The 12,949-nt window shown below is 35.8% G+C and overlaps 1 pseudogene; it reads right to left on the reverse strand.

Annotated features, from left to right (window-relative positions):
- Window positions 1–3,652: 3,652 nt before the first annotated feature.
- On the reverse strand, window positions 3,653–3,965 carry LOC107153924 (annotated as a pseudogene).
- Between the last annotated feature and the right edge of the window lie 8,984 nt (window positions 3,966–12,949).

Genomic DNA, 12,949 nt, shown 5'->3' on the forward strand with positions numbered 1-12,949 from the left:
CTCCCCCCCCCCCACGCAAGAAGCTCCAGACTTGTTTCATACTTAGACACAATTCAGATGTCTTAAAAATGCTCACACTCGGAGAACTTACTCCCATATGCACACAAACTAACTCTGTTTTCCCCGCATTAGCTCCCAAGTTTGCCTCCCAAACACCAATCTTTTTGACTCTCATGCACAAAATCCAAACTGACCCAGGTGTGTTCATCTCAAAGCCAAGTCCTGATTTACAACAAACACATACAAATTCGGATTTAGAACAGACTCAGAGTCTTACCCACAACCCCAGATGGCCTTATCCTGATTTTGAGTTGTCTCACAATTACACTAGTTCCAGAATCTGCCTAGCAAACCTGCACCTTCATATGATAAATTCCTGAATTGAATTACACATACCCAATACAACACACACAGAAGAGGGGAAGACCATCTTTCTTCATTGACATTCACAAAAACCCAGAATTGACTCACATAAACCCATTCCTACCTCATACATACTATCCTAGAATGTGCTTTTTACCCAACCTTAATTTGCCTCACAAAATTACACTATAGATCACAGACATGCATACTTGCATAGATTTTGCATTGCAAAATGATCTGTCCATCATACAACAAACTACAGGCTTCTGCCTCACACAGAGACTCCTTTAGAACCTCCTTTAGAACCTTACACTTAGTTCACACACAAATTAGATTTATTTCAAAAAATGCACAACCAAAGAACTTTGCCTTCCATGTTACCTCACACATACAAAGACTTATGTGCATACATGCTCTCATGATCTCATTCCCATCCTCACATCTACCCATATGTATTCTGTCTGACCCAGTTGTTGCCATATAAACACAGAAGCCACAAACTTGAAAAACTTGAATCCTATCAGTGCATATAGGCTAAGCCCAGAATCTTTGCTGTCCAAATTTAACTGAATCTCCTCTCAGAAATGCATGCATTCATTTGTTTATTCAGCCAACAAGAACCAAGTGACTCATTGGCCCATTTGCTCTTCACAAAATACTGGAACAACAGTGTTAAAAAGGCAAATGAGGTCTGACCACCAAGAGTGTAGTTGTAGCCATCCATCTAAGCACCATCATTCAGGGTTTATTTTCTGACTTCATTCCCTGAATCCTACTCCCCCTATTCTTCTAAGCTCCACAAAGGCAGAGATCTGGTCTGTTTAGTTTACCTTTATATATCTTGTGAATAGGACATATTCAGGCACATAACAGGTACTCAGTAAATGTTTTTAATAAATGAATGATAACAACAAGGAACATTTGAGAAGCTGTTGATAATGTGCCGATCGCAATTGTAATTCTTTCATATATACTAACTTATTTCTCTGTGCATATAGGCACAGTCTTTGAAGGCATCTGAGCTGAGTTTGATGACCTGAAATTCCAGTTTTGGAGTGAGATAAGGACACTAGGAATTATAACACTGAATCCCTGTGACAGCCACAAAGATTTGGAACATGGAAGTCGACCTGGACTCAGAGCAGACAGGTGCATTGACAAAAGTTATACCTACCCACAGTGAAGAGAAAAAAAAAAACATTCACTAACCAGCCTGCACTCTATCAAAATTATTTATTATTTCTTAAACTCACTTCCTCTGGGAAGCTTCTCCTTTTAAACAAATGCTGATTAGTGATAAACCTAGAATTTCACTTGAAAATTGGTAATATAGCTTATTTCCTCCATCTTTGCTGACATAGATGGTTTCCCTCACCTTTTTAATTGCTACTGACTTCTTCTCCAGTCATTAACTAATTATAGGCTTGTAGGAGGACACTTGCTTTGTGTCCAGTGCTGTTGCAGGTCCTCTCCTCTGTAGAACATAATTCTAGTGGGGGGAAACAAACGAAGAGAAAAAAATCAAGGCAGAGAGTCATAGAGCTATAAAAGGCTATGAAGAAAATAAGATAACTAGCTAAGATATATCAAGAATTTAGGAGTGTCTGACTCTGTGTAAAGGGCATACCATGCAGTCTGTTTACTAGCTTTTATAATTCTGCAGATCATGTACTATTATTCTTTTTTATAAACAAGGAAGCCCCACATTTGGCAGAGTCATAACCTAAATGAAATATGTATAACGGGTCTAAGGGTTCCTTGAAAGGGCCTATTCTGAATGTCGGTGCATGCATGTATGTGCTATTGTAAGTGGGTGTATGGGATACACAACCAGTTTTGTTGTTAGAGGAGCAGCTCCATTATCTCACTACTCTCTATATGATGCTATAGCTATGCCCAACAATTATATTTGTTGACAAAACATCACATTTAAAAGTCAACTGCGGCATATTCACATATGTGATTAATTAAGAAAGCAAAGCAGCCTATTACAAAAAAGACTGAAATAAGAATGGCTCATCTCACCCTAGTTCTGCAAGTATGTGGCCTTAGGCATGTGACTTACTTAATTTATTTGTCTTTCTTCTTTGTATTTGCCTCACCTACCGAACAGGTTTATTAAGGACTTCATTCTCTGAGCAAGGCATTGTGCAAAGAATTTTATATGCATCAACTTAATTTTCATCAGGACTCCATAAACTGTGATGATTATTCCCCCTCCTTTTTTTAAACCAGTGGAGAAAACAAGGCCTAGATCAGTGAAGTTCCTTGTTCAAAGTAGCACAGTTAGCACTTCAAATTGAAATTCAAACCTTCTACTTTCTGACCAGAGCCTGTGTTCAGAGCTCTGATAGCTCTTTCATGAAAATCTAGAGAAATGATACATGGAAAGACCAAAGGTAACATGTTAACCAATAAAATAAGCACTTAAGTTGATCTTAGATAGAAGCTAAGTTTAAGACAAACACTCATATAAAGAAATATCCTAACACTCTCAAAGGTATTAATCTCACAAACACACAGCAATTTTGTCAAGTAAATTACTTAAGTTAGAGAATAAAGGTGTCACTCACAAGCACAAGAGCAACAGTATGCCTATAGATTCCTTAACTGAGACTAGCCAGGAAGGTATTTCATAAAATAATGCTCAAACAGCAAACTATTTCTGTAACGTAGGCAGCAAAAAGAGTTTTCAACTTGTCACATGCCAGATCAAATTTGCATTTCTTGTAACTCTGCAGTAAATCACATGCCACTTCGCACTGAGATGACTTGTGATGGAAGCCCAGAGCATATCCGATGATAACTTTAGGAAAATGTATTCCGGAGGCATCTTCTATTACCTATAGATCAGCGGAAGCAGAGAATCCTAGACAGTAAGCAGTGGCACCAGGCAATCTTGATATGCCAGCACACAGAATGTATTTTATGTAAAAACAAATTACACTGCATTTTTATGAGGCAAAAAAATTGACCCATCAGAAGCTAAAATTTTAATATTCACTCAGGTCATGTTGCCATATTCAAAATAAGAGGGAAATAGAGGAGTTATACATTTTACCTTGACTCAACGGTGAATTTATTTTTGTCACTTCATTTCTATTTCATAATCATAAACTTAACTCTACAATCCAGCTAGACATGAAGAGGAATAAGGAAAATTTGGAAACTAAAGCACAACTGTAGCAAAAACACAAACATTATAGAATATTGCAAGCAGGTAGGGTAAGAGGTGTTCTCCTGAGCTACAGAAGGTCTATTGTTTGAGATAAAAAATGAATTAGATGTACTAGAGTTTTCCACAGTCATCTGTGATGACCTTATTGCTGGTCTTGCCATTCCTAGACCCAAAGTCCACCATGACTTCCATCACAGCCACGCCCTTTTCCTCAATCCTAAAGGTCACCTGCCTGCCATCCAACCACTGAGTTCTGGCGGTACAGATAAAAAATGAGAATCATTTGGGCTCAGCCTAACATTTGCCATGAACAAGATGCCAGGACCTATATATTTCAGAATGAAGTTCTAATCCTCAAATTTCTTCTTCTCATAGACGGACTTCCCATGCCATTATGGCGTGTGAAGTCACTATCCCAGAACATAAATGTACTTGAATAATTCTGCAAAACCAGGAAAACTTATGGCCTAATCCTTTGTTTTCAGTGCTCAGAGCACAAAAATGGTCTGCTGCCTTTAGAACTTGGTCTGCTGACAGCTTGAAGCAGCTGGTGGCCTAAGGGCCCGCTGTTGACAGCTATGTTGAGGAACGTGACCCCTGGCAACCAGCAGCTCCAGGTGACAGTGGCTTCTGCAAAGTCTTAAGAGTTAATTTAAATATTTCTAATCATAACTCATCCTTTTTGTTTTCCTTCCTTGGATTACAGGAATTTGAACCCTCATCATCTTTTTTCCCCATTTCATGGACCTCAAAGTTTGAAGCCTTGTTTTTCAACCATGAATATATGAAACAATGTTTTAAAAATGGACAACCCTTTGCCTGACACAGAGTAGGGACTCAATAAACCTTAGTTCCAATTTCCTCAGGGTATATATACATCATTAATCTCACACAGAATTTGCAATGAGCTTGACTATGTTCTATAATTTTAATTTGGCAGAATTTTATGAGCAAATTGATACCGACTATAATATTGTTTGGGATAGACGTTAAAAATGACTGCTGTCTTCCATATACTTTCATCATAACCTTTGAATTTTCCTGACAGACTGCCACTGAGTTTTGTCTCAATATTTGGTGACCGAAGACTTAATTAAAAACATAAAACAAGGTATTTTCCAAATAGATGCAAAACAGTAAAACTAGATTATAAAATATTTTCAGTAATCCTAATTGCACATGCAGAAAAAAATCCCTGCTCTTTTATGAATATACACATGTAAAGGAAAAAACATACAAGAATATGTATCAAAATACTGAATTAGTAGAGTATAAGTCATAGGAAAATTGTAAATTTTTGTTTCTTCCTTTATGTTCGTTTATGTTTTCCTAAAATTGCCTTATAGATATTTTATTGATGCATATTAATTGTACAAAATAGTGGGTTTCATTGTAGCACCTTTGTACATGCTTATAACAATTTCACTACCCAGTACCTTCCCTTTCCCTTCCCCCGCCTTCCTCTAATTCCCTTCCTGTACCCTAATAGTCTCCCCTTTACTTTCATGAGATCCCTTTTTAATGTTTTTTTGTCCCCCTAACTTCCACATAGTAGAGAAAACTTGAGACACTGAGATTCTGAGTCTGGCTTATTTTACCTCATATGATGCTCTTCGATTCCATCCATTTTCAAAATATTAAGTATGAGTTTACTTTTATAATCACAAACATTGTTCTTTCCAAATGTGTGTCTAAGTTGTTATTTTAGATAAAAATACATTGATTGAATCTGGTAAAAAATGCTGATGAAGAATTATTGAACCAAACTGTTATCTCCCTGCTGTATCAAAAAGACCTATTATTCAAAATAAAAAATAAAAATAAAATTAGTTCCCTCATCCGAGTTGAGTCACTACCTCATGCAGAACACATCAGCAGTTGGACAGCTGAGTGGGGAAGGGCCATTATGACGAGGATGTGAAATGAGGGCTTACAAATGTCCTCGAGGTAAATCCTTTCCACCAAAGGATTAGTTAATAGGACATGACATAATCACCTTCCTGGTGGGGAGTGGTGGGGTTTTCTTTCCAATGTTCTACGCTGAGTGTGTCTCTTTGATTTTATCATACTCGAATATTTGAGAGCCAGTTCCAAACAGAATTTCCTTTTGCCTTAAGTGGGAAGGAGACAAATGTTAAAGTAGTGGCTGAGCAATATCATAAAAAAGATACTCACTTCAAATGCTTTAATGCTCTACTTTCCTTGCTCACAGATGCAATTAAATCTCCTAAATGAAGATCTCTAAGAACAAGTCAGACATTAAATTGAGTTACAGGAGGTAATGGGGGAGAAAAAACCCAAACCAAAAACCTGTCCAACCTCTTTGCCAGTCAAAATGGCTCACAATAATTCACAATGTTTCCAAGCTTTGGAAAAAATGTGCTTATTTTGTTTATTTTTCCAGTTCCTCTTCATATTTTTTATCTGTTTTACAAAACAATCCCATTGGGCTTACAATATTATTATAACAATTTTGTTCTGATTATTTGAAACAAAATGATTCTCTTAGCTTTTATTCTTCAAAGATAAAAATAACAGTGAATCCCTTGTTTATCTCTCTCCCCCTTCTTTGCCCCCCCTTCCTTCCTTCCTTCCTTCCTTTTCAATGAAAATTTTAAAATATGGAAAGACAGAGAGTAATTTAGTCTGTGTACTCACTGTCTAGGATCTATAAATGCTAATTTTTCATGGTATTTTGCTCATATGTTTTACAGAATTCATGCACCTTAGGCATCTCTTAGCTGTTCTGTCTCTCCTCTTCTCTCTCACTTTCTATAAAAAAGAACATATTGATAGCTGATATTTTCCTATAGTCTGCTCTCTCATGGAAGCTGTTCCTTAATTGGCATTTTTAAACTTGTTTTCTTTATCCACTTAATCACTATATCTTAGTTTATTTGCTTTTGAGTATCATCTTTGGCCAGGGATGGTGTAGAGAAGTCTCTCCCTCCTAGAACAGTGAGGCTTGCAACAATAACATTAGGTTTACTGGGGACATGTTTTCTTTTATTATACTTTGGGGAAGCTCAAGGAACCTGGACATGAGAGTTACATATAACATTCAAAAAGGCAACCTTCATTTTTCATATTTCCTGGAGCCTAAAATAAGTTATACTTAAAGAAAAGTAGTCAAACAGTAGGACTGCCTGAAAGGAGAGCTTCTTTGAATTCAGAGAGAAACTCGCTGGCTCCCCCAAATTAGGGTACATCCGGGCTCAAACACAAGCAGCAAAAAAACAGGCGAATATATGAATGACAGACACTAAAGATATGGGAGAAAAATAGAAAAATGGTGACTAATACCTTCATTGAGAATTTTATGTTATGTGTAGATTCAGAAAACATAAATGCATTGGTTATGCCCTCTCACCACAGTACTTCTGTCTGATTTCATGTTTCTGTTAATAAATAATGCCTTGTCTAGGCAGCTCCCTGGAATGTTTTTTCCTCCAGTTCTGTCATAATTAAGATGAATGGATAGGAAACAGGCTCCCCTATACATTTCCCAGCTTTCAGAATTCATACTGGAAACATGAAGAAAAACAAATGCAGACAAGTAGTCTAAACATCTAGACACAATTTTCGTGTCTTACAAAGATATATCACAGCATTTATGTGATGTGTGATATGACTTTTAAAAAAGCATGACACTTGAGGTCAGAAAATCTGGATCACAATTCTGGGTGCACTACTGGATGAGTGAATTTGGAGGAATTACATAAACTTTATTTGGTTCCTTCATCATCAAAATGGAAAAAAAAAAGCACTGAAAAATAAATTGAGAAGTTTCCTGCTGAGTTGCAATTGTTCTGTACAATGTTACTGTTTTTTGTCTTTGGAGAATGGCCCCAATTTCTTTATCTAATAAGTAAAACAATAAACATCTGTTGAGTTAATGTTATCTGTAATTTTTGTTTTTCAGTGGTAGAACAGAATATAGTGTGTAGCTACTGATTATTAATCAGTCTTAGGTATGACCAAAGTGATAAATATATTTTGGGACACAAAATCAGATTACTTTCCATTCTAATCATAAAACTCTTAGACATTTGTCCTTTGAAAGTATACTTAGATCAAAGATATAATCAAATGCATATATGAACCTTATTATATAAACATACACTAAAATTTTAAGGTAGAAAGTGTTCTTAAATATTCATTTTTTAAACAGAGATCATATTAAAATTTATTCAGCTTTGATATTGTGATGTTTAACAATTCATTTAATTCTTAATGTTGTCTGGTCACTAAGAATTGTTTTCATATTTGAAGTAGGACATTAATTTGTTAAATCATTTATTTCTTATCAAAAATATCAATATAACTATTCACTCAAATAATATACTATTAAATTATTAGTTGTACCAGAAAGAAATTTTTGAGCCTAAAAGTCACATCTACAAAAATACGTATTGCAGTCTTTTGCTATAAAGCTGATTGATCAGATGTAGGCATCATTATGGCATATCAGGATGAATGGACTCATTTAAAATTTTTATAGTCATACATCTATTGAAAATATGTTAGGAAGGGTTTTCAGTACAAAATCGGAAGCTAAAGACCAGGCAAAAACGATCACTGATTATTTATCTGGAAAATATTTTATTTTTAATACAATAAACTTTATTCTATTTTAACTAAAAATTAATTCTCAACCTAAAAATATTAAGTGACTTAAGAGATAAGTAGGGGCTGGGGTTGTGGCTCAGTGGTAGAGTGCTTGCCTAGCATGTGTGAGGCACTGGCTCAATTCTCAACACCACATATAAATAAAATAAAGGTACATTGACAACTAAAAAAGTATTTTTAAAAAAGAGGTAGGTAGGATTTATAAAATGTATGTATAATATTTCAGTAAATCTTGTGGATGTAAACCTTGCACAAAATAAGGGTATAATATTGTTAGCTGGATTACTCATTGCTATGAATAAAACTATTGTCATTGACTAGAAATTTAATACTTAGACACCTAATAATAGCTAATTAAAAATATAAACATAAATCATGTAATGATGATTGATTTCACCATTTGGATTTTTATAACCAGTAAGGTTTGCAACTGTAAATTAAGAAATCTTTAATTCAGGAAAAGATATAAATGAAAATTTTCCCCTTAAGAAAGACATATCTACTTTTATTTGAATGACAACTTTCCAAAATTGTGTATTCCTCGTGATATAAAAATTAAATTTGTGCTGAGTGTAGTGGCAAACACCAGTAATTCTCGATACTTGGGAGGCTGAGGCAGGAAGACTTCAAATGCAAGGCCAGCCTCAGCAACTTAGGGAGGCCTTAAACACCTTAGTGAGACCCTGTCTCAAAATAAAAAATAAAAGAGTCTGGGACTGGAGACTATCTTGCTAAGTGAAATAAGCCAGTTCTCAAATGCAAGGGCTGAATATTCTCTCTGATATGCAGATGCTAGCACATAATAAGGCAGGGGCAGGGGAAAGAATAGAAGTTCACTGGATTGGACAAAGGGGAAATGTAGGGAAGCCGGGGTGGGAATAAGAAAGACAGTGGAATGAATGAGACATAACTTTCCTATGTTCATATATGAATACATGACCAGTGTAACTCTACATCATGTACAACTACAAAAATGGGAATTTATACCCCATTTATGTATAACACATCAAAATACACTACAGTGTCATGTATACTAAAAAGGGCAAATAAAAACTTTTTAAAAAATTAAAAAATTAAATTGGCATGAACTGGAGATGTAGCTCAATGGTAGAACATTTGCCTAGCATGTAAAACGTTCTAGGTTTGATTTCCCAGCACCTCAAAGAAGAAAATAAGTTTTGCTTATTTTTTTTTATTCTTGGTAAAAAGGATAAGACATTGAATGATATCTAAAATAATTGAAAAAATTGGATCATTTCTAAGAAAACCACTTGGAAATTTGTTCTTGGAAAGAGAAAACTGTTAAGTTTTAAATTAGCCTTATTCATACATTTTTTGTATCCAATGAACATGTTTTTTGTGACTTTTTGCAGGGGGAGGGTACTAGTGATTGAACCCAGGAACTCATAACAACTGATCCATATATCAGCCCTTTTTGTTTTTTATTTTGAGACAGGGTCTTGCTAAATTGCTGAGGCTGTCTTTGAACTTGTGAGCCTCCTGCCTCTGCCTCTTGAGCTGCTGGGATTACAGGCAAGCTACATTGTATCCGGCTTGGGCATTTTGTTTGTTTGTTTGTTCTTTTAGGATACATGACACCATGGTGTATTTTGACATATTTGATACGCATAGAGTATAACTTATTCTAATTATATCGCATTCTTGCAGTTGTACATGATGTGGAGTTATATTGGTCATGTATTCACATATGAACATAGAAAGTTATGTCCAATTCATTCTACTGTCTTTCCTATTTCCACTCCCCTCCCTTTCCTTCCTTCTCCTTTGTCTAATCCACTGAACTTCTATTCTTCCCTGACCCCTTTGGAGTGTTAGCTTTCACGTATCAGAGAGAACATTTCAGTTTTGTCCTGAAATAATCCAAATGGTTAAGAGGTAATGTCTGAGCCAAGTCCCCTCTCCCTTAGCTTAGAGAGGATGAGAACTTTGCTGGAGTAACTAAAGGGAAATGATTTTTTTTTAAATCAGTTCAATTCATTACATATTTATTGAGCATTTACTTTTTCCCAGGGTATATTGAAGACATTATGGAAGTTTATGAATACAGTAAATAAGAAAAGTATTCAAATCTAATGCTGCTCAGATTGCAATAAGTGTCATCATAAGAGGAACATTGGGCTACAGATTCGTAAAGGCATTTGGAAAGCACACATGTAATGAAGAATGAATGAAATTTTGACAGAGGAATATGGACGAAGTCGTTCCTGGCAGAGTGAGAAATGTTGGGAAAGGAGAGAATGATCCTGCCCAACTAGAGAGCACAGTGCTTAGAGGGTAATACTGGATGGGTTCAGGAAGATTAGACAGGGCTCAGATATGGGGAACCAGAATAAAAGCTAAGAAATTTTCCTATTATGCATAGGAAAGTGATTATACACTGAGGCTCACCTGCTTTGCAATACTAAGCTCAACCGTAGCCATGAACAACAGAATTTGATCTTAGTAGTAACAAATCATTTCTACCTTGGCCCTCTGCTCACATTTCCCTGTCCTCATATTGCTGTCTGAAATCATTTCAAAGACCTGTGTTCTATAACTTAGGACACCAATGCTTTTGTCAGTGCAAATTTTCCTGACAGTGATTAACACTTCCAGCTATCAGCAAATACATTTCCAGTCCCTTGCTAAGTGAGTTCAGGAGGTTAAGAAAATGTTGGAGAGTTAAATCTCAGAATGGGGTACAGTACATTTTTGGAAGCAGGGAAAGGGAGAGTTTCTAAAGGAGGCTTTTGGTCTCTTTTTGGCAAGGATTGCTGGTGGAGAACAATTGTTGGAAAACCAATGATTCAACAGTAAAACAGAAAGCCTCGGGCCGTGACTCATGAGGAGATGAACAAATGTCTGTCTTTCTGGAGAGTGCTGGGGGTGGAGTAGGGTATCAAATATAAGATTAATTAATAAATGTGGGCATCTGAAGAAAAGTTTCCATTCTCCCTGTTTGAGGATATATTGGGTTTGTGTAATAAATTACTGTGAATTTAGTATCTTAAAACAACAACAATTTATTATCTCAGTGTCTATGGGTCAGATATTTGAATACAGGTTAGCGGTATCCCCTACTCAAGCTAAATTAAGGTGTCACACAGCACTGAAATGAGTCTGTGGTCATCTTCCAGGCTCATAGATTGTTGACAGAATTTAGTTTGAATTTGCAAATCTGCCCATCATTTTCTTATTGACTGTCAACCAAGAAGTACTGGAGACCACCCTTCTGTGATAAACTCTTGCCTTATTTGACATGAAAGATGATGCTTCTTGATCTATTGCTGCTATTGCAACCACAGAAGCCCCTTTCAACTCCATTTGGCCTCAGATATTTATGTGATGAAGATAAGAAGTGGTCTATAGCTGAAGCCTGGAGACTTTATATGCACATGGCTAAGCTTCCAGCTTGCTTTTTGCCCTTGCAAGGTAAGATGAAATAGAAATTTCTCCATTTCCTAATTTTTTTTTAAAAAAAGTGAATATTGGAAATGCATGGGGAAGATTTGAGGCTTATCTCTCTGATTACAACTATGGCTGACTTGGCTTTGATAGTAGTCATCAGCAAACTATAGCCCAAGGATCAAATCAATCCCCACATCTGTTTTTCTGTGGCCCAAAAAATAAGAATAATTTTAATGTTTTTAGATATTTGACAAAATTTAAAAATTAATGACAAAAAAATTGTAAAATTCAAATTTCAAGTGAAATAAAATTTTATTGTAACACAAACACCTATTTGTTTGTGTACTGTCTATGGTCACTTTGTGCTGCAAGACCAGAGGTGAATAATTGCAACAGAGAATGCACTGAAAATATTTTCTCACAGCAAAAATTTGCAAAACCTTAGTCTATAGCATATTCTGTTTGGTGAGTGTGCAGTAACGTAGGCTCTTACATCCATCACTTTTGGGAGTATTTGTGGGTACAGCACTTTTAGAAGGCAGCTAGACAATAGATTCCAAGAGTCTTAGCATATTCAATACATCTGTGTGTTGAGACTGGTCCCTCAGGTGATTCTGCTGCAGGTGTTTCTCAAGCCGTATTCCGAAATGTGTTCTCTGGTGCCTCTGATGTGAGACCTTTTCTGATAAAACTTTTTTATATTAGATGCTGTTGGCACATCCTAACTTGGAGAAGATTCTTTGTTAGTGTAGGTGAAAAAATCTTCAATAGGAACTGTTCTTTCAGCACCACGTCCTTCAGGTTCTTTTAAGTGCAGTTCACACACCTGAATACAATCTCAGAATTGATGGGTCCTTCAATAAACAAATCCTCATTACTCTCAGAAATCTCTATTTTAAATATAACAACCTCATATTGATTGCAAAACACAAAGTTTGAGATTTTTCCTAATTCCATTAGAATGCTCTGACTGATTTAAAGTTTCTGATTTTCTTTAAAGAGTGTGTTTTGATCTTCTTTTGGGAGGTCATAACTTCACTGTCAGGCAAAGGATCTGGTACAGAGTTCTTATGATATAGAATTATGCCTTGGATTGATTGGTTTTTAAGCCAAAACAGCATTGCTTTAAATTTTAACATTAATTGCACAGAATGAAAATTGTGTTATTCCATGTGTTAGGAAGAACATAAAATCTAGACTGAAGTTAGCAAGCAAATTAGCTCAATTTTCCCCTATTCCTGCTTTAAGTCTGGAACAAATGGATAGTTAACATCTTTCTCTTTGTCAAAATGCAAAGTCCATTATCCCACAGAAAACCAATAAATGAAAAAAAGAAGGGAAAGATACTGATTAAGTAAAACAGGTCTAAAT

This window comes from Marmota marmota, unplaced genomic scaffold (assembly GCF_001458135.2).
Source record: "Marmota marmota marmota unplaced genomic scaffold, marMar, whole genome shotgun sequence".
Taxonomy (NCBI): Eukaryota; Metazoa; Chordata; class Mammalia; order Rodentia; family Sciuridae; genus Marmota; species Marmota marmota.